We start from the raw sequence: 20,687 nt of genomic DNA, 5'->3' as shown, positions 1-20,687 counted from the left end.
TTACATGGCAATGCAATGCACAGTTGCTGAAGTTGAACCAAAATGAGCTTGTCATCTGGCTTCTGCAACTTTTAACATGAAAAATCCAATGAGGAGAAGAAAAGCAAAGCCAAAGAGTCCATCCCAAAATCCGACAAACAAGCAAAATGAACAAAAAGCATTGAATTCAATTCTTTCTGATTTAGAAACTGCATTAAAGAAGGGGTGCACCGGTCCTGGAGATACTGCAATACCAGGTCAATGCGTGGAGTGGACAGAGCAAGCTCTTTTTCCATCTCCCTGTTCTAAAAATCCATTTAATATATGGTCCCCAGATAGGGGACGTATCAGATATTAAACTGATTAGAACAGATACTACACTTGATCTTAGCCAAAAGGCCGAGAAGCGATAACCAGAATTGGTTTCCGACTACGGTGCCACCCAAGGATTCTGAAAAGTCCATTTGTGGAGATGGCCACCTGGACTCCCGTTAAGAAGACATGCTGTCAACCTCTAGATCCCTCACATGCCTGCACTTTTCGGCTTGCTGCTGCTGCAATCCACGCATTTTAGATCTGCATAACTCCACCTCTTTTAGCACAGTACCCTCAACCCCCGGCTGTTCCCACCCACCTCAACACCGTTGGAAGGGAGGAGAACCAATTAAGGCGGGGGGGGGGTGGAACGAGCAGCTGTCTACCCTTAGCAGGAGGGTTGCTGATTAATTACCTCTCCTGCTGCTGCTGCTGCTGGCTGTCCAGCAGCAGACTGAAGGTGGCTGCTGCTGTGCGCAGGTATATAAAGGCTCAGAGCCTATTATGACACGCGCAGCCAGCGTTCCATTGCCACATTCCGTCTACTGCAGGCGGGATACCTGGATGGCTGAATGTCACTGAGAAGCTCACAGAGACCGCCATAAGCAACAGTTTAAAAGAATGCCACAGACTAATCAACCAAACTTTTTGGGTTGGTTTCTCTTTTATAGTCTGCAGGCATTAAATGAAAGAAGTCAGTGTTCCAGCAGAGGGAGACAACGTTTCAGAAAAGGCATTGTAGCAAACCAAAAAAGAAATTTTAAGCGCAGCAGAGTAACCAGCTCACATACCTGTTAGCTCAGGTGAGTTTAAAAGGCTGCTGTTGATAACAAGGGCATTTGCTAAATAGATGGTGTGTGTGCAACAATATACTGAAAGGTCAATTATATTGTGCAGCTTATCTCACCACCTGTAGTTATTTAGGTGAAAGCTCCAAAATGCTTGCCTAATATGTCTGTTTATCCAAAAGGAAGTATAGAGGGAGAGCTAGATAGATAGCATTGCATTACATTACATTACATGGCAATGCAATGCACAGTTGCTGAAGTTGAACCAAAATGAGCTTGTCATCTGGCTTCTGCAACTTTTAACATGAAAAATCCAATGAGGAGAAGAAAAGCAAAGCCAAAGAGTCCATCCCAAAATCCGACAAACAAGCAAAATGAACAAAAAGCATTGAATTCAATTCTTTCTGATTTTAGAAACTGCATTAAAGAAGGGGTGCACCGGTCCTGGAGATACTGCAATACCAGGTCAATGCGTGGAGTGGACAGAGCAAGCTCTTTTTCCATCTCCCTGTTCTAAAAATCCATTTAATATATGGTCCCCAGATAGGGGACGTATCAGATATTAAACTGATAAGAACAGATACTACACTTGATCTTAGCCAAAAGGCCGAGAAGCGATAACCAGGATTGGTTTCCGACTACGGTGCCACCCAAGGATTCTGAAAAGTCCATTTGTGGAGATGGCCACCTGGACTCCCGTTAAGAAGACATGCTGTCAACCTCTAGATCCCTCACATGCCTGCACTTTTCGGCTTGCTGCTGCTGCAATCCACGCGTTTTAGATCTGCATAACTCCACCTCTTTTAGCACAGTACCCTCAACCCCCGGCTGTTCCCACCCGCCTCAACACCGTTGGAAGGGAGGAGAACCAATTAAGGCGGGGGGGGGGGGTTTAACGAGCAGCTGTCTACCCTTAGCAGGAGGGTTGCTGATTAATTACCTCTCCTGCTGCTGCTGCTGCTGGCTGTCCAGCAGCAGACTGAAGGTGGCTGCTGCTGTGCGCAGGTATATAAAGGCTCAGAGCCTATTATGACACGCGCAGCCAGCGTTCCATTGCCACATTCCGTCTACTGCAGGCGGGATACCTGGATGGCTGAATGTCACTGAGAAGCTCACAGAGACCGCCATAAGCAACAGTTTAAAAGAATGCCACAGACTAATCAACCAAACTTTTTGGGTTGGTTTCTCTTTTATAGTCTGCAGGCATTAAATGAAAGAAGTCAGTGTTCCAGCAGAGGGAGACAACGTTTCAGAAAAGGCATTGTAGCAAACCAAAAAAGAAATTTTAAGCGCAGCAGAGTAACCAGCTCACATACCTGTTAGCTCAGGTGAGTTTAAAAGGCTGCTGTTGATAACAAGGGCATTTGCTAAATAGATGGTGTGTGTGCAACAATATACTGAAAGGTCAATTATATTGTGCAGCTTATCTCACCACCTGTAGTTATTTAGGTGAAAGCTCCAAAATGCTTGCCTAATATGTCTGTTTATCCAAAAGGAAGTATAGAGGGAGAGCTAGATAGATAGCATTGCATTACATTACATTACATGGCAATGCAATGCACAGTTGCTGAAGTTGAACCAAAATGAGCTTGTCATCTGGCTTCTGCAACTTTTAACATGAAAAATCCAATGAGGAGAAGAAAAGCAAAGCCAAAGAGTCCATCCCAAAATCCGACAAACAAGCAAAATGAACAAAAAGCATTGAATTCAATTCTTTCTGATTTTAGAAACTGCATTAAAGAAGGGGTGCACCGGTCCTGGAGATACTGCAATACCAGGTCAATGCGTGGAGTGGACAGAGCAAGCTCTTTTTCCATCTCCCTGTTCTAAAAATCCATTTAATATATGGTCCCCAGATAGGGGACGTATCAGATATTAAACTGATAAGAACAGATACTACACTTGATCTTAGCCAAAAGGCCGAGAAGCGATAACCAGAATTGGTTTCCGACTACGGTGCCACCCAAGGATTCTGAAAAGTCCATTTGTGGAGATGGCCAGCTGGACTCCCGTTAAGAAGACATGCTGTCAACCTCTAGATCCCTCACATGCCTGCACTTTTCGGCTTGCTGCTGCTGCAATCCACGCGTTTTAGATCTGCATAACTCCACCTCTTTTAGCACAGTACCCTCAACCCCCGGCTGTTCCCACCCGCCTCAACACCGTTGGAAGGGAGGAGAACCAATTAAGGCGGGGGGGGGGTGGAACGAGCAGCTGTCTACCCTTAGCAGGAGGGTTGCTGATTAATTACCTCTCCTGCTGCTGCTGCTGCTGGCTGTCCAGCAGCAGACTGAAGGTGGCTGCTGCTGTGCGCAGGTATATAAAGGCTCAGAGCCTATTATGACACGTGTAGCCAGCCTTCCATTGCCACATTCCGTCTACTGCAGGCGGGATACCTGGATGGCTGAATGTCACTGAGAAGCTCACAGAGACCGCCATAAGCAACAGTTTAAAAGAATGCCACAGACTAATCAACCAAACTTTTTGGGTTGGTTTCTCTTTTATAGTCTGCAGGCATTAAATGAAAGAAGTCAGTGTTCCAGCAGAGGGAGACAACGTTTCAGAAAAGGCATTGTAGCAAACCAAAAAAGAAATTTTAAGTGCAGCAGAGTAACCAGCTCACATACCTGTTAGCTCAGGTGAGTTTAAAAGGCTGCTGTTGATAACAAGGGCATTTGCTAAATAGATGGTGTGTGTGCAACAATATACTGAAAGGTCAATTATATTGTGCAGCTTATCTCACCACCTGTAGTTATTTAGGTGAAAGCTCCAAAATGCTTGCCTAATATGTCTGTTTATCCAAAAGGAAGTATAGAGGGAGAGCTAGATAGATAGCATTGCATTACATTACATTACATGGTAATGCAATGCACAGTTGCTGAAGTTGAACCAAAATGAGCTTGTCATCTGGCTTCTGCAACTTTTAACATGAAAAATCCAATGAGGAGAAGAAAAGCAAAGCCAAAGAGTCCATCCCAAAATCCGACAAACAAGCAAAATGAACAAAAAGCATTGAATTCAATTCTTTCTGATTTTAGAAACTGCATTAAAGAAGGGGTGCACCGGTCCTGGAGATACTGCAATACCAGGTCAATGCGTGGAGTGGACAGAGCAAGCTCTTTTTCCATCTCCCTGTTCTAAAAATCCATTTAATATATGGTCCCCAGATAGGGGACGTATCAGATATTAAACTGATAAGAACAGATACTACACTTGATCTTAGCCAAAAGGCCGAGAAGCGATAACCAGAATTGGTTTCCGACTACGGTGCCACCCAAGGATTCTGAAAAGTCCATTTGTGGAGATGGCCACCTGGACTCCCGTTAAGAAGACATGCTGTCAACCTCTAGATCCCTCACATGCCTGCACTTTTCGGCTTGCTGCTGCTGCAATCCACGCGTTTTAGATCTGCATAACTCCACCTCTTTTAGCACAGTACCCTTAACCCTCGGCTGTTCCCACCCGCCTCAACACCGTTGGAAGGGAGGAGAACCAATTAAGGCGGGGGGGGGGGGGGTGGAACGAGCAGCTGTCTACCCTTAGCAGGAGGGTTGCTGATTAATTACCTCTCCTGCTGCTGCTGCTGCTGGCTGTCCAGCAGCAGACTGAAGGTGGCTGCTGCTGTGCGCAGGTATATAAAGGCTCAGAGCCTATTATGACACGCGCAGCCAGCGTTCCATTGCCACATTCCGTCTACTGCAGGCGGGATACCTGGATGGCTGAATGTCACTGAGAAGCTCACAGAGACCGCCATAAGCAACAGTTTAAAAGAATGCCACAGACTAATCAACCAAACTTTTTGGGTTGGTTTCTCTTTTATAGTCTGCAGGCATTAAATGAAAGAAGTCAGTGTTCCAGCAGAGGGAGACAACGTTTCAGAAAAGGCATTGTAGCAAACCAAAAAAGAAATTTTAAGCGCAGCAGAGTAACCAGCTCACATACCTGTTAGCTCAGGTGAGTTTAAAAGGCTGCTGTTGATAACAAGGGCATTTGCTAAATAGATGGTGTGTGTGCAACAATATACCGAAAGGTCAATTATATTGTGCAGCTTATCTCACCACCTGTAGTTATTTAGGTGAAAGCTCCAAAATGCTTGCCTAATATGTCTGTTTATCCAAAAGGAAGTATAGAGGGAGAGCTAGATAGATAGCATTGCATTAAATTACATTACATGGCAATGCAATGCACAGTTGCTGAAGTTGAACCAAAATGAGCTTGTCATCTGGCTTCTGCAACTTTTAACATGAAAAATCCAATGAGGAGAAGAAAAGCAAAGCCAAAGAGTCCATCCCAAAATCCGACAAACAAGCAAAATGAACAAAAAGCATTGAATTCAATTCTTTCTGATTTTAGAAACTGCATTAAAGAAGGGGTGCACCGGTCCTGGAGATACTGCAATACCAGGTCAATGCGTGGAGTGGACAGAGCAAGCTCTTTTTCCATCTCCCTGTTCTAAAAATCCATTTAATATATGGTCCCCAGATAGGGGACGTATCAGATATTAAACTGATAAGAACAGATACTACACTTGATCTTAGCCAAAAGGCCGAGAAGCGATAACCAGAATTGGTTTCCGACTACGGTGCCACCCAAGGATTCTGAAAAGTCCATTTGTGGAGATGGCCACCTGGACTCCCGTTAAGAAGACATGCTGTCAACCTCTAGATCCCTCACATGCCTGCACTTTTCGGCTTGCTGCTGCTGCAATCCACGCGTTTTAGATCTGTATAACTCCACCTCTTTTAGCACAGTACCCTCAACCCCCGGCTGTTCCCACCCGCCTCAACACCGTTGGAAGGGAGGAGAACCAATTAAGGCGGGGGGGGGTGGTGGAACGAGCAGCTGTCTACCCTTAGCAGGAGGGTTGCTGATTAATTACCTCTCCTGCTGCTGCTGCTGCTGGCTGTCCAGCAGCAGACTGAAGGTGGCTGCTGCTGTGCGCAGGTATATAAAGGCTCAGAGCCTATTATGACACGCGCAGCCAGCGTTCCATTGCCACATTCCGTCTACTGCAGGCGGGATACCTGGATGGCTGAATGTCACTGAGAAGCTCACAGAGACCGCCATAAGCAACAGTTTAAAAGAATGCCACAGACTAATCAACCAAACTTTTTGGGTTGGTTTCTCTTTTATAGTCTGCAGGCATTAAATGAAAGAAGTCAGTGTTCCAGCAGAGGGAGACAACGTTTCAGAAAAGGCATTGTAGCAAACCAAAAAAGAAATTTTAAGCGCAGCAGAGTAACCAGCTCACATACCTGTTAGCTCAGGTGAGTTTAAAAGGCTGCTGTTGATAACAAGGGCATTTGCTAAATAGATGGTGTGTGTGCAACAATATACTGAAAGGTCAATTATATTGTGCAGCTTATCTCACCACCTGTAGTTATTTAGGTGAAAGCTCCAAAATGCTTGCCTAATATGTCTGTTTATCCAAAAGGAAGTATAGAGGGAGAGCTAGATAGATAGCATTGCATTACATTACATTACATGGCAATGCAATGCACAGTTGCTGAAGTTGAACCAAAATGAGCTTGTCATCTGGCTTCTGCAACTTTTAACATGAAAAATCCAATGAGGAGAGGAAAAGCAAAGCCAAAGAGTCCATCCCAAAATCCGACAAACAAGCAAAATGAACAAAAAGCATTGAATTCAATTCTTTCTGATTTTAGAAACTGCATTAAAGAAGGGGTGCACCGGTCCTGGAGATACTGCAATACCAGGTCAATGCGTGGAGTGGACAGAGCAAGCTCTTTTTCCATCTCCCTGTTCTAAAAATCCATTTAATATATGGTCCCCAGATAGGGGACGTATCAGATATTAAACTGATAAGAACAGATACTACACTTGATCTTAGCCAAAAGGCCGAGAAGCGATAACCAGAATTGGTTTCCGACTACGGTGCCACCCAAGGATTCTGAAAAGTCCATTTGTGGAGATGGCCACCTGGACTCCCGTTAAGAAGACATGCTGTCAACCTCTAGATCCCTCACATGCCTGCACTTTTCGGCTTGCTGCTGCTGCAATCCACGCGTTTTAGATCTGCATAACTCCACCTCTTTTAGCACAGTACCCTCAACCCCCGGCTGTTCCCACCCGCCTCAACACCGTTGGAAGGGAGGAGAACCAATTAAGGCGGGGGGGGGGTGGAACGAGCAGCTGTCTACCCTTAGCAGGAGGGTTGCTGATTAATTACCTCTCCTGCTGCTGCTGCTGCTGGCTGTCCAGCAGCAGACTGAAGGTGGCTGCTGCTGTGCGCAGGTATATAAAGGCTCAGAGCCTATTATGACACGCGCAGCCAGCGTTCCATTGCCACATTCCGTCTACTGCAGGCGGGATACCTGGATGGCTGAATGTCACTGAGAAGCTCACAGAGACCGCCATAAGCAACAGTTTAAAAGAATGCCACAGACTAATCAACCAAACTTTTTGGGTTGGTTTCTCTTTTATAGTCTGCAGGCATTAAATGAAAGAAGTCAGTGTTCCAGCAGAGGGAGACAACGTTTCAGAAAAGGCATTGTAGCAAACCAAAAAAGAAATTTTAAGCGCAGCAGAGTAACCAGCTCACATACCTGTTAGCTCAGGTGAGTTTAAAAGGCTGCTGTTGATAACAAGGGCATTTGCTAAATAGATGGTGTGTGTGCAACAATATACTGAAAGGTCAATTATATTGTGCAGCTTATCTCACCACCTGTAGTTATTTAGGTGAAAGCTCCAAAATGCTTGCCTAATATGTCTGTTTATCCAAAAGGAAGTATAGAGGGAGAGCTAGATAGATAGCATTGCATTACATTACATTACATGGCAATGCAATGCACAGTTGCTGAAGTTGAACCAAAATGAGCTTGTCATCTGGCTTCTGCAACTTTTAACATGAAAAATCCAATGAGGAGAAGAAAAGCAAAGCCAAAGAGTCCATCCCAAAATCCGACAAACAAGCAAAATGAACAAAAAGCATTGAATTCAATTCTTTCTGATTTTAGAAACTGCATTAAAGAAGGGGTGCACCGGTCCTGGAGATACTGCAATACCAGGTCAATGCGTGGAGTGGACAGAGCAAGCTCTTTTTCCATCTCCCTGTTCTAAAAATCCATTTAATATATGGTCCCCAGATAGGGGACGTATCAGATATTAAACTGATAAGAACAGATACTACACTTGATCTTAGCCAAAAGGCCGAGAAGCGATAACCAGAATTGGTTTCCGACTATGGTGCCACCCAAGGATTCTGAAAAGTCCATTTGTGGAGATGGCCACCTGGACTCCCGTTAAGAAGACATGCTGTCAACCTCTAGATCCCTCACATGCCTGCACTTTTCGGCTTGCTGCTGCTGCAATCCACGCGTTTTAGATCTGCATAACTCCACCTCTTTTAGCACAGTACCCTCAACCCCCGGCTGTTCCCACCCGCCTCAACACCGTTGGAAGGGAGGAGAACCAATTAAGGCGGGGGGGGGTGGAACGAGCAGCTGTCTACCCTTAGCAGGAGGGTTGCTGATTAATTACCTCTCCTGCTGCTGCTGCTGCTGGCTGTCCAGCAGCAGACTGAAGGTGGCTGCTGCTGTGCGCAGGTATATAAAGGCTCAGAGCCTATTATGACACGCGCAGCCAGCGTTCCATTGCCACATTCCGTCTACTGCAGGCGGGATACCTGGATGGCTGAATGTCACTGAGAAGCTCACAGAGACCGCCATAAGCAACAGTTTAAAAGAATGCCACAGACTAATCAACCAAACTTTTTGGGTTGGTTTCTCTTTTATAGTCTGCAGGCATTAAATGAAAGAAGTCAGTGTTCCAGCAGAGGGAGACAACGTTTCAGAAAAGGCATTGTAGCAAACCAAAAAAGAAATTTTAAGCGCAGCAGAGTAACCAGCTCACATACCTGTTAGCTCAGGTGAGTTTAAAAGGCTGCTGTTGATAACAAGGGCATTTGCTAAATAGATGGTGTGTGTGCAACAATATACTGAAAGGTCAATTATATTGTGCAGCTTATCTCACCACCTGTAGTTATTTAGGTGAAAGCTCCAAAATGCTTGCCTAATATGTCTGTTTATCCAAAAGGAAGTATAGAGGGAGAGCTAGATAGATAGCATTGCATTACATTACATTACATGGCAATGCAATGCACAGTTGCTGAAGTTGAACCAAAATGAGCTTGTCATCTGGCTTCTGCAACTTTTAACATGAAAAATCCAATGAGGAGAAGAAAAGCAAAGCCAAAGAGTCCATCCCAAAATCCGACAAACAAGCAAAATGAACAAAAAGCATTGAATTCAATTCTTTCTGATTTTAGAAACTGCATTAAAGAAGGGGTGCACCGGTCCTGGAGATACTGCAATACCAGGTCAATGCGTGGAGTGGACAGAGCAAGCTCTTTTTCCATCTCCCTGTTCTAAAAATCCATTTAATATATGGTCCCCAGATAGGGGACGTATCAGATATTAAACTGATAAGAACAGATACTACACTTGATCTTAGCCAAAAGGCCGAGAAGCGATAACCAGAATTGGTTTCCGACTACGGTGCCACCCAAGGATTCTGAAAAGTCCATTTGTGGAGATGGCCACCTGGACTCCCGTTAAGAAGACATGCTGTCAACCTCTAGATCCCTCACATGCCTGCACTTTTCGGCTTGCTGCTGCTGCAATCCACGCGTTTTAGATCTGCATAACTCCACCTCTTTTAGCACAGTACCCTCAACCCCCGGCTGTTCCCACCCGCCTCAACACCGTTGGAAGGGAGGAGAACCAATTAAGGCGGGGGGGGGGGTGGAACAAGCAGCTGTCTACCCTTAGCAGGAGGGTTGCTGATTAATTACCTCTCCTGCTGCTGCTGCTGCTGGCTGTCCAGCAGCAGACTGAAGGTGGCTGCTGCTGTGCGCAGGTATATAAAGGCTCAGAGCCTATTATGACACGCGCAGCCAGCGTTCCATTGCCACATTCCGTCTACTGCAGGCGGGATACCTGGATGGCTGAATGTCACTGAGAAGCTCACAGAGACCGCCATAAGCAACAGTTTAAAAGAATGCCACAGACTAATCAACCAAACTTTTTGGGTTGGTTTCTCTTTTATAGTCTGCAGGCATTAAATGAAAGAAGTCAGTGTTCCAGCAGAGGGAGAAAACGTTTCAGAAAAGGCATTGTAGCAAACCAAAAAAGAAATTTTAAGCGCAGCAGAGTAACCAGCTCACATACCTGTTAGCTCAGGTGAGTTTAAAAGGCTGCTGTTGATAACAAGGGCATTTGCTAAATAGATGGTGTGTGTGCAACAATATACTGAAAGGTCAATTATATTGTGCAGCTTATCTCACCACCTGTAGTTATTTAGGTGAAAGCTCCAAAATGCTTGCCTAATATGTCTGTTTATCCAAAAGGAAGTATAGAGGGAGAGCTAGATAGATAGCATTGCATTACATTACATTACATGGCAATGCAATGCACAGTTGCTGAAGTTGAACCAAAATGAGCTTGTCATCTGGCTTCTGCAACTTTTAACATGAAAAATCCAATGAGGAGAAGAAAAGCAAAGCCAAAGAGTCCATCCCAAAATCCGACAAACAAGCAAAATGAACAAAAAGCATTGAATTCAATTCTTTCTGATTTTAGAAACTGCATTAAAGAAGGGGTGCACCGGTCCTGGAGATACTGCAATACCAGGTCAATGCGTGGAGTGGACAGAGCAAGCTCTTTTTCCATCTCCCTGTTCTAAAAATCCATTTAATATATGGTCCCCAGATAGGGGACGTATCAGATATTAAACTGATAAGAACAGATACTACACTTGATCTTAGCCAAAAGGCCGAGAAGCGATAACCAGAATTGGTTTCCGACTACGGTGCCACCCAAGGATTCTGAAAAGTCCATTTGTGGAGATGGCCACCTGGACTCCCGTTAAGAAGACATGCTGTCAACCTCTAGATCCCTCACATGCCTGCACTTTTCGGCTTGCTGCTGCTGCAATCCACGCGTTTTAGATCTGCATAACTCCACCTCTTTTAGCACAGTACCCTCAACCCCCGGCTGTTCCCACCCGCCTCAACACCGTTGGAAGGGAGGAGAACCAATTAAGGCGGGGGGGGGGGTGGAACGAGCAGCTGTCTACCCTTAGCAGGAGGGTTGCTGATTAATTACCTCTCCTGCTGCTGCTGCTGCTGGCTGTCCAGCAGCAGACTGAAGGTGGCTGCTGCTGTGCGCAGGTATATAAAGGCTCAGAGCCTATTATGACACGCGCAGCCAGCGTTCCATTGCCACATTCCGTCTACTGCAGGCGGGATACCTGGATGGCTGAATGTCACTGAGAAGCTCACAGAGACCGCCATAAGCAACAGTTTAAAAGAATGCCACAGACTAATCAACCAAACTTTTTGGGTTGGTTTCTCTTTTATAGTCTGCAGGCATTAAATGAAAGAAGTCAGTGTTCCAGCAGAGGGAGAAAACGTTTCAGAAAAGGCATTGTAGCAAACCAAAAAAGAAATTTTAAGCGCAGCAGAGTAACCAGCTCACATACCTGTTAGCTCAGGTGAGTTTAAAAGGCTGCTGTTGATAACAAGGGCATTTGCTAAATAGATGGTGTGTGTGCAACAATATACTGAAAGGTCAATTATATTGTGCAGCTTATCTCACCACCTGTAGTTATTTAGGTGAAAGCTCCAAAATGCTTGCCTAATATGTCTGTTTATCCAAAAGGAAGTATAGAGGGAGAGCTAGATAGATAGCATTGCATTACATTACATTACATGGCAATGCAATGCACAGTTGCTGAAGTTGAACCAAAATGAGCTTGTCATCTGGCTTCTGCAACTTTTAACATGAAAAATCCAATGAGGAGAAGAAAAGCAAAGCCAAAGAGTCCATCCCAAAATCCGACAAACAAGCAAAATGAACAAAAAGCATTGAATTCAATTCTTTCTGATTTTAGAAACTGCATTAAAGAAGGGGTGCACCGGTCCTGGAGATACTGCAATACCAGGTCAATGCGTGGAGTGGACAGAGCAAGCTCTTTTTCCATCTCCCTGTTCTAAAAATCCATTTAATATATGGTCCCCAGATAGGGGACGTATCAGATATTAAACTGATAAGAACAGATACTACACTTGATCTTAGCCAAAAGGCCGAGAAGCGATAACCAGAATTGGTTTCCGACTACGGTGCCACCCAAGGATTCTGAAAAGTCCATTTGTGGAGATGGCCACCTGGACTCCCGTTAAGAAGACATGCTGTCAACCTCTAGATCCCTCACATGCCTGCACTTTTCGGCTTGCTGCTGCTGCAATCCACGCGTTTTAGATCTGCATAACTCCACCTCTTTTAGCACAGTACCCTCAACCCCCGGCTGTTCCCACCCGCCTCAACACCGTTGGAAGGGAGGAGAACCAATTAAGGCGGGGGGGGGGGTGGAACGAGCAGCTGTCTACCCTTAGCAGGAGGGTTGCTGATTAATTACCTCTCCTGCTGCTGCTGCTGCTGGCTGTCCAGCAGCAGACTGAAGGTGGCTGCTGCTGTGCGCAGGTATATAAAGGCTCAGAGCCTATTATGACACGCGCAGCCAGCGTTCCATTGCCACATTCCGTCTACTGCAGGCGGGATACCTGGATGGCTGAATGTCACTGAGAAGCTCACAGAGACCGCCATAAGCAACAGTTTAAAAGAATGCCACAGACTAATCAACCAAACTTTTTGGGTTGGTTTCTCTTTTATAGTCTGCAGGCATTAAATGAAAGAAGTCAGTGTTCCAGCAGAGGGAGACAACGTTTCAGAAAAGGCATTGTAGCAAACCAAAAAAGAAATTTTAAGCGCAGCAGAGTAACCAGCTCACATACCTGTTAGCTCAGGTGAGTTTAAAAGGCTGCTGTTGATAACAAGGGCATTTGCTAAATAGATGGTGTGTGTGCAACAATATACTGAAAGGTCAATTATATTGTGCAGCTTATCTCACCACCTGTAGTTATTTAGGTGAAAGCTCCAAAATGCTTGCCTAATATGTCTGTTTATCCAAAAGGAAGTATAGAGGGAGAGCTAGATAGATAGCATTGCATTACATTACATTACATGGCAATGCAATGCACAGTTGCTGAAGTTGAACCAAAATGAGCTTGTCATCTGGCTTCTGCAACTTTTAACATGAAAAATCCAATGAGGAGAAGAAAAGCAAAGCCAAAGAGTCCATCCCAAAATCCGACAAACAAGCAAAATGAACAAAAAGCATTGAATTCAATTCTTTCTGATTTTAGAAACTGCATTAAAGAAGGGGTGCACCGGTCCTGGAGATACTGCAATACCAGGTCAATGCGTGGAGTGGACAGAGCAAGCTCTTTTTCCATCTCCCTGTTCTAAAAATCCATTTAATATATGGTCCCCAGATAGGGGACGTATCAGATATTAAACTGATAAGAACAGATACTACACTTGATCTTAGCCAAAAGGCCGAGAAGCGATAACCAGAATTGGTTTCCGACTACGGTGCCACCCAAGGATTCTGAAAAGTCCATTTGTGGAGATGGCCACCTGGACTCCTGTTAAGAAGACATGCTGTTAACCTCTAGATCCCTCACATGCCTGCACTTTTCGGCTTGCTGCTGCTGCAATCCACGCGTTTTAGATCTGCATAACTCCACCTCTTTTAGCACAGTACCCTCAACCCCCGGCTGTTGCCACCCGCCTCAACACCGTTGGAAGGGAGGAGAACCAATTAAGGCGGGGGGGGGGGGGTGGAACAAGCAGCTGTCTACCCTTAGCAGGAGGGTTGCTGATTAATTACCTCTCCTGCTGCTGCTGCTGCTGGCTGTCCAGCAGCAGACTGAAGGTGGCTGCTGCTGTGCGCAGGTATATAAAGGCTCGGAGCCTATTATGACACGCGCAGCCAGCGTTCCATTGCCACATTCCGTCTACTGCAGGCGGGATACCTGGATGGCTGAATGTCACTGAGAAGCTCACAGAGACCGCCATAAGCAACAGTTTAAAAGAATGCCACAGACTAATCAACCAAACTTTTTGGGTTGGTTTCTCTTTTATAGTCTGCAGGCATTAAATGAAAGAAGTCAGTGTTCCAGCAGAGGGAGACAACGTTTCAGAAAAGGCATTGTAGCAAACCAAAAAAGAAATTTTAAGCGCAGCAGAGTAACCAGCTCACATACCTGTTAGCTCAGGTGAGTTTAAAAGGCTGCTGTTGATAACAAGGGCATTTGCTAAATAGATGGTGTGTGTGCAACAATATACTGAAAGGTCAATTATATTGTGCAGCTTATCTCACCACCCGTAGTTATTTAGGTGAAAGCTCCAAAATGCTTGCCTAATATGTCTGTTTATCCAAAAGGAAGTATAGAGGGAGAGCTAGATAGATAGCATTGCATTACATTACATTACATGGCAATGCAATGCACAGTTGCTGAAGTTGAACCAAAATGAGCTTGTCATCTGGCTTCTGCAACTTTTAACATGAAAAATCCAATGAGGAGAAGAAAAGCAAAGCCAAAGAGTCCATCCCAAAATCCGACAAACAAGCAAAATGAACAAAAAGCATTGAATTCAATTCTTTCTGATTTTAGAAACTGCATTAAAGAAGGGGTGCACCGGTCCTGGAGATACTGCAATACCAGGTCAATGCGTGGAGTGGACAGAGCAAGCTCTTTTTCCATCTCCCTGTTCTAAAAATCCATTTAATATATGGTCCCCAGATAGGGGACGTATCAGATATTAAACTGATAAGAACAGATACTACACTTGATCTTAGCCAAAAGGCCGAGAAGCGATAACCAGAATTGGTTTCCGACTACGGTGCCACCCAAGGATTCTGAAAAGTCCATTTGTGGAGATGGCCACCTGGACTCCCGTTAAGAAGACATGCTGTCAACCTCTAGATCCCTCACATGCCTGCACTTTTCGGCTTGCTGCTGCTGCAATCCACGCGTTTTAGATCTGCATAACTCCACCTCTTTTAGCACAGTACCCTCAACCCCCGGCTGTTCCCACCCGCCTCAACACCGTTGGAAGGGAGGAGAACCAATTAAGGCGGGGGGGGGTGGAACGAGCAGCTGTCTACCCTTAGCAGGAGGGTTGCTGATTAATTACCTCTCCTGCTGCTGCTGCTGCTGGCTGTCCAGCAGCAGACTGAAGGTGGCTGCTGCTGTGCGCAGGTATATAAAGGCTCAGAGCCTATTATGACACGCGCAGCCAGCGTTCCATTGCCACATTCCGTCTACTGCAGGCGGGATACCTGGATGGCTGAATGTCACTGAGAAGCTCACAGAGACCGCCATAAGCAACAGTTTAAAAGAATGCCACAGACTAATCAACCAAACTTTTTGGGTTGGTTTCTCTTTTATAGTCTGCAGGCATTAAATGAAAGAAGTCAGTGTTCCAGCAGAGGGAGACAACGTTTCAGAAAAGGCATTGTAGCAAACCAAAAAAGAAATTTTAAGCGCAGCAGAGTAACCAGCTCACATACCTGTTAGCTCAGGTGAGTTTAAAAGGCTGCTGTTGATAACAAGGGCATTTGCTAAATAGATGGTGTGTGTGCAACAATATACTGAAAGGTCAATTATATTGTGCAGCTTATCTCACCACCTGTAGTTATTTAGGTGAAAGCTCCAAAATGCTTGCCTAATATGTCTGTTTATCCAAAAGGAAGTATAGAGGGAGAGCTAGATAGATAGCATTGCATTACATTACATTACATGGCAATGCAATGCACAGTTGCTGAAGTTGAACCAAAATGAGCTTGTCATCTGGCTTCTGCAACTTTTAACATGAAAAATCCAATGAGGAGAAGAAAAGCAAAGCCAAAGAGTCCATCCCAAAATCCGACAAACAAGCAAAATGAACAAAAAGCATTGAATTCAATTCTTTCTGATTTTAGAAACTGCATTAAAGAAGGGGTGCACCGGTCCTGGAGATACTGCAATACCAGGTCAATGCGTGGAGTGGACAGAGCAAGCTCTTTTTCCATCTCCCTGTTCTAAAAATCCATTTAATATATGGTCCCCAGATAGGGGACGTATCAGATATTAAACTGATAAGAACAGATACTACACTTGATCTTAGCCAAAAGGCCGAGAAGCGATAACCAGAATTGGTTTCCGACTACGGTGCCACCCAAGGATTCTGAAAAGTCCATTTGTGGAGATGGCCACCTGGACTCCCGTTAAGAAGACATGCTGTCAACCTCTAGATCCCTCACATGCCTGCACTTTTCGGCTTGCTGCTGCTGCAATCCACGTGTTTTAGATCTGCATAACTCCACCTCTTTTAGCACAGTACCCTCAAACCCCGGCTGTTCCCACCCGCCTCAACACCGTTGGAAGGGAGGAGAACCAATTAAGGCGGGGGGGGGGGGTGGAACGAGCAGCTGTCTACCCTTAGCAGGAGGGTTGCTGATTAATTACCTCTCCTGCTGCTGCTGCTGCTGGCTGTCCAGCAGCAGACTGAAGGTGGCTGCTGCTGTGCGCAGGTATATAAAGGCTCAGAGCCTATTATGACACGCGCAGCCAGCGTTCCATTGCCACATTCCGTCTACTGCAGGCGGGATACCTGGATGGCTGAATGTCACTGAGAAGCTCACAGAGACCGCCATAAGCAACAGTTTAAAAGAATGCCACAGACTAATCAACCAAACTTTTTGGGTTGGTTTCTCTTTTATAGTCTGCAGGCATTAAATGAAAGAAGTCAGTGTTCCAGCAGAGGGAGACAACGTTTCAGAAAAGGCATTGTAGCAAACCAAAAAAGAAATTTTAAGCGCAGCAGAGTAACCAGCTCACATACCTGTTAGCTCAGGTGAGTTTAAAAGGCTGCTGTTGATAACAAGGGCATTTGCTAAATAGATGGTGTGTGTGCAACAATATACTGAAAGGTCAATTATATTGTGCAGCTTATCTCACCACCTGTAGTTATTTAGGTGAAAGCTCCAAAATGCTTGCCTAATATGTCTGTTTATCCAAAAGGAAGTATAGAGGGAGAGCTAGATAGATAGCATTGCATTACATTACATTACATGGCAATGCAATGCACAGTTGCTGAAGTTGAACCAAAATGAGCTTGTCATCTGGCTTCTGCAACTTTTAACATGAAAAATCCAATGAGGAGAAGAAAAGCAAAGCCAAAGAGTCCATCCCAAAATCCGACAAACAAGCAAAATGAACAAAAAGCATTGAATTCAATTCTTTCTGATTTTAGAAACTGCATTAAAGAAGGGGTGCACCGGTCCTGGAGATACTGCAATACCAGGTCAATGCGTGGAGTGGACAGAGCAAGCTCTTTTTCCATCTCCCTGTTCTAAAAATCCATTTAATATATGGTCCCCAGATAGGGGACGTATCAGATATTAAACTGATAAGAACAGATACTACACTTGATCTTAGCCAAAAGGCCGAGAAGCGATAACCAGAATTGGTTTCCGACTACGGTGCCACCCAAGGATTCTGAAAAGTCCATTTGTGGAGATGGCCACCTGGACTCCTGTTAAGAAGACATGCTGTTAACCTCTAGATCCCTCACATGCCTGCACTTTTCGGCTTGCTGCTGCTGCAATCCACGCGTTTTAGATCTGCATAACTCCACCTCTTTTAGCACAGTACCCTCAACCCCCGGCTGTTGCCACCCGCCTCAACACCGTTGGAAGGGAGGAGAACCAATTAAGGCGGGGGGGGGGGGGTGGAACAAGCAGCTGTCTACCCTTAGCAGGAGGGTTGCTGATTAATTACCTCTCCTGCTGCTGCTGCTGCTGGCTGTCCAGCAGCAGACTGAAGGTGGCTGCTGCTGTGCGCAGGTATATAAAGGCTCGGAGCCTATTATGACACGCGCAGCCAGCGTTCCATTGCCACATTCCGTCTACTGCAGGCGGGATACCTGGATGGCTGAATGTCACTGAGAAGCTCACAGAGACCGCCATAAGCAACAGTTTAAAAGAATGCCACAGACTAATCAACCAAACTTTTTGGGTTGGTTTCTCTTTTATAGTCTGCAGGCATTAAATGAAAGAAGTCAGTGTTCCAGCAGAGGGAGACAACGTTTCAGAAAAGGCATTGTAGCAAACCAAAAAAGAAATTTTAAGCGCAGCAGAGTAACCAGCTCACATACCTGTTAGCTCAGGTGAGTTTAAAAGGCTGCTGTTGATAACAAGGGCATTTGCTAAATAGATGGTGTGTGTGCAACAATATACTGAAAGGTCAATTATATTGTGCAGCTTATCTCACCACCCGTAGTTATTTAGGTGAAAGCTCCAAAATGCTTGCCTAATATGTCTGTTTATCCAAAAGGAAGTATAGAGGGAGAGCTAGATAGATAGCATTGCATTACATTACATTACATGGCAATGCAATGCACAGTTGCTGAAGTTGAACCAAAATGAGCTTGTCATCTGGCTTCTGCAACTTTTAACATGAAAAATCCAATGAGGAGAAGAAAAGCAAAGCCAAAGAGTCCATCCCAAAATCCGACAAACAAGCAAAATGAACAAAAAGCATTGAATTCAATTCTTTCTGATTTTAGAAACTGCATTAAAGAAGGGGTGCACCGGTCCTGGAGATACTGCAATACCAGGTCAATGCGTGGAGTGGACAGAGCAAGCTCTTTTTCCATCTCCCTGTTCTAAAAATCCATTTAATATATGGTCCCCAGATAGGGGACGTATCAGATATTAAACTGATAAGAACAGATACTACACTTGATCTTAGCCAAAAGGCCGAGAAGCGATAACCAGAATTGGTTTCCGACTACGGTGCCACCCAAGGATTCTGAAAAGTCCATTTGTGGAGATGGCCACCTGGACTCCCGTTAAGAAGACATGCTGTCAACCTCTAGATCCCTCACATGCCTGCACTTTTCGGCTTGCTGCTGCTGCAATCCACGCGTTTTAGATCTGCATAACTCCACCTCTTTTAGCACAGTACCCTCAACCCCCGGCTGTTCCCACCCGCCTCAACACCGTTGGAAGGGAGGAGAACCAATTAAGGCGGGGGGGGGTGGAACGAGCAGCTGTCTACCCTTAGCAGGAGGGTTGCTGATTAATTACCTCTCCTGCTGCTGCTGCTGCTGGCTGTCCAGCAGCAGACTGAAGGTGGCTGCTGCTGTGCGCAGGTATATAAAGGCTCAGAGCCTATTATGACACGCGCAGCCAGCGTTCCATTGCCACATTCCGTCTACTGCAGGCGGGATACCTGGATGGCTGAATGTCACTGAGAAGCTCACAGAGACCGCCATAAGCAACAGTTTAAAAGAATGCCACAGACTAATCAACCAAACTTTTTGGGTTGGTTTCTCTTTTATAGTCTGCAGGCATTAAATGAAAGAAGTCAGTGTTCCAGCAGAGGGAGACAACGTTTCAGAAAAGGCATTGTAGCAAACCAAAAAAGAAATTTTAAGCGCAGCAGAGTAACCAGCTCACATACCTGTTAGCTCAGGTGAGTTTAAAAGGCTGCTGTTGATAACAAGGGCATTTGCTAAATAGATGGTGTGTGTGCAACAATATACTGAAAGGTCAATTATATTGTGCAGCTTATCTCACCACCTGTAGTTATTTAGGTGAAAGCTCCAAAATGCTTGCCTAATATGTCTGTTTATCCAAAAGGAAGTATAGAGGGAGAGCTAGATAGATAGCATTGCATTACATTACATTACATGGCAATGCAATGCACAGTTGCTGAAGTTGAACCAAAATGAGCTTGTCATCTGGCTTCTGCAACTTTTAACATGAAAAATCCAATGAGGAGAAGAAAAGCAAAGCCAAAGAGTCCATCCCAAAATCCGACAAACAAGCAAAATGAACAAAAAGCATTGAATTCAATTCTTTCTGATTTTAGAAACTGCATTAAAGAAGGGGTGCACCGGTCCTGGAGATACTGCAATACCAGGTCAATGCGTGGAGTGGACAGAGCAAGCTCTTTTTCCATCTCCCTGTTCTAAAAATCCATTTAATATATGGTCCCCAGATAGGGGACGTATCAGATATTAAACTGATAAGAACAGATACTACACTTGATCTTAGCCAAAAGGCCGAGAAGCGATAACCAGAATTGGTTTCCGACTACGGTGCCACCCAAGGATTCTGAAAAGTCCATTTGTGGAGATGGCCACCTGGACTCCCGTTAAGAAGACATGCTGTCAACCTCTAGATCCCTCACATGCCTGCACTTTTCGGCTTGCTGCTGCTGCAATCCACGTGTTTTAGATCTGCATAACTCCACCTCTTTTAGCACAGTACCCTCAACCCCCGGCTGTTCCCACCCGCCTCAACACCGTTGGAAGGGAGGAGAACCAATTAAGGCGGGGGGGGGGGGGTGGAACGAGCAGCTGTCTACCCTTAGCAGGAGGGTTGCTGATTAATTACCTCTCCTGCTGCTGCTGCTGCTGGCTGTCCAGCAGCAGACTGAAGGTGGCTGCTGCTGTGCGCAGGTATATAAAGGCTCAGAGCCTATTATGACACGCGCAGCCAGCGTTCCATTGCCACATTCCGTCTACTGCAGGCGGGATACCTGGATGGCTGAATGTCACTGAGAAGCTCACAGAGACCGCCATAAGCAACAGTTTAAAAGAATGCCACAGACTAATCAACCAAACTTTTTGGGTTGGTTTCTCTTTTATAGTCTGCAGGCATTAAATGAAAGAAGTCAGTGTTCCAGCA

At 45.2% G+C, this 20,687-nt stretch overlaps 16 non-coding genes across 16 annotated transcripts; all 16 read right to left on the bottom strand.

Annotated features, from left to right (window-relative positions):
• Window positions 1–199: 199 nt before the first annotated feature.
• On the bottom strand, window positions 200–390 carry LOC141237945 (U2 spliceosomal RNA). Its single transcript, XR_012303465.1, has one exon. It is a non-coding gene; the product is annotated as a U2 spliceosomal RNA (small nuclear RNA).
• A 1,120-nt stretch (window positions 391–1,510) lies between these two features.
• On the bottom strand, window positions 1,511–1,701 carry LOC141237574 (U2 spliceosomal RNA). The gene has a single exon (XR_012303104.1). It is a non-coding gene; the product is annotated as a U2 spliceosomal RNA (small nuclear RNA).
• Window positions 1,702–2,823: 1,122 nt separating this feature from the next.
• On the bottom strand, window positions 2,824–3,014 carry LOC141237573 (U2 spliceosomal RNA). The gene has a single exon (XR_012303103.1). It is a non-coding gene; the product is annotated as a U2 spliceosomal RNA (small nuclear RNA).
• Window positions 3,015–4,134: 1,120 nt separating this feature from the next.
• On the bottom strand, window positions 4,135–4,325 carry LOC141237572 (U2 spliceosomal RNA). The gene has a single exon (XR_012303102.1). It is a non-coding gene; the product is annotated as a U2 spliceosomal RNA (small nuclear RNA).
• A 1,124-nt stretch (window positions 4,326–5,449) lies between these two features.
• On the bottom strand, window positions 5,450–5,640 carry LOC141237571 (U2 spliceosomal RNA). Its single transcript, XR_012303101.1, has one exon. It is a non-coding gene; the product is annotated as a U2 spliceosomal RNA (small nuclear RNA).
• A 1,122-nt stretch (window positions 5,641–6,762) lies between these two features.
• On the bottom strand, window positions 6,763–6,953 carry LOC141237570 (U2 spliceosomal RNA). Its single transcript, XR_012303100.1, has one exon. It is a non-coding gene; the product is annotated as a U2 spliceosomal RNA (small nuclear RNA).
• Window positions 6,954–8,073: 1,120 nt separating this feature from the next.
• LOC141237569 (U2 spliceosomal RNA) lies at window positions 8,074–8,264 on the bottom strand. Its single transcript, XR_012303099.1, has one exon. It is a non-coding gene; the product is annotated as a U2 spliceosomal RNA (small nuclear RNA).
• Window positions 8,265–9,383: 1,119 nt separating this feature from the next.
• LOC141237568 (U2 spliceosomal RNA) lies at window positions 9,384–9,574 on the bottom strand. Its single transcript, XR_012303098.1, has one exon. It is a non-coding gene; the product is annotated as a U2 spliceosomal RNA (small nuclear RNA).
• A 1,121-nt stretch (window positions 9,575–10,695) lies between these two features.
• Window positions 10,696–10,886, bottom strand: LOC141237567 (U2 spliceosomal RNA). Its single transcript, XR_012303097.1, has one exon. It is a non-coding gene; the product is annotated as a U2 spliceosomal RNA (small nuclear RNA).
• A 1,121-nt stretch (window positions 10,887–12,007) lies between these two features.
• On the bottom strand, window positions 12,008–12,198 carry LOC141237566 (U2 spliceosomal RNA). The gene has a single exon (XR_012303096.1). It is a non-coding gene; the product is annotated as a U2 spliceosomal RNA (small nuclear RNA).
• Window positions 12,199–13,319: 1,121 nt separating this feature from the next.
• On the bottom strand, window positions 13,320–13,510 carry LOC141237564 (U2 spliceosomal RNA). Its single transcript, XR_012303094.1, has one exon. It is a non-coding gene; the product is annotated as a U2 spliceosomal RNA (small nuclear RNA).
• A 1,123-nt stretch (window positions 13,511–14,633) lies between these two features.
• On the bottom strand, window positions 14,634–14,824 carry LOC141237562 (U2 spliceosomal RNA). The gene has a single exon (XR_012303093.1). It is a non-coding gene; the product is annotated as a U2 spliceosomal RNA (small nuclear RNA).
• Window positions 14,825–15,943: 1,119 nt separating this feature from the next.
• On the bottom strand, window positions 15,944–16,134 carry LOC141237561 (U2 spliceosomal RNA). Its single transcript, XR_012303092.1, has one exon. It is a non-coding gene; the product is annotated as a U2 spliceosomal RNA (small nuclear RNA).
• A 1,122-nt stretch (window positions 16,135–17,256) lies between these two features.
• LOC141237560 (U2 spliceosomal RNA) lies at window positions 17,257–17,447 on the bottom strand. Its single transcript, XR_012303091.1, has one exon. It is a non-coding gene; the product is annotated as a U2 spliceosomal RNA (small nuclear RNA).
• Window positions 17,448–18,570: 1,123 nt separating this feature from the next.
• LOC141237559 (U2 spliceosomal RNA) lies at window positions 18,571–18,761 on the bottom strand. The gene has a single exon (XR_012303090.1). It is a non-coding gene; the product is annotated as a U2 spliceosomal RNA (small nuclear RNA).
• A 1,119-nt stretch (window positions 18,762–19,880) lies between these two features.
• Window positions 19,881–20,071, bottom strand: LOC141237558 (U2 spliceosomal RNA). The gene has a single exon (XR_012303089.1). It is a non-coding gene; the product is annotated as a U2 spliceosomal RNA (small nuclear RNA).
• Between the last annotated feature and the right edge of the window lie 616 nt (window positions 20,072–20,687).

Source organism: Phyllobates terribilis, unplaced genomic scaffold, assembly GCF_046119375.1.
Source record: "Phyllobates terribilis strain yellow unplaced genomic scaffold, ASM4611937v1 Scaffold_734__1_contigs__length_741531, whole genome shotgun sequence".
NCBI classification, from domain to species: Eukaryota; Metazoa; Chordata; class Amphibia; order Anura; family Dendrobatidae; genus Phyllobates; species Phyllobates terribilis.
This window is presented reverse-complemented; position numbering and strand designations above follow the sequence as displayed.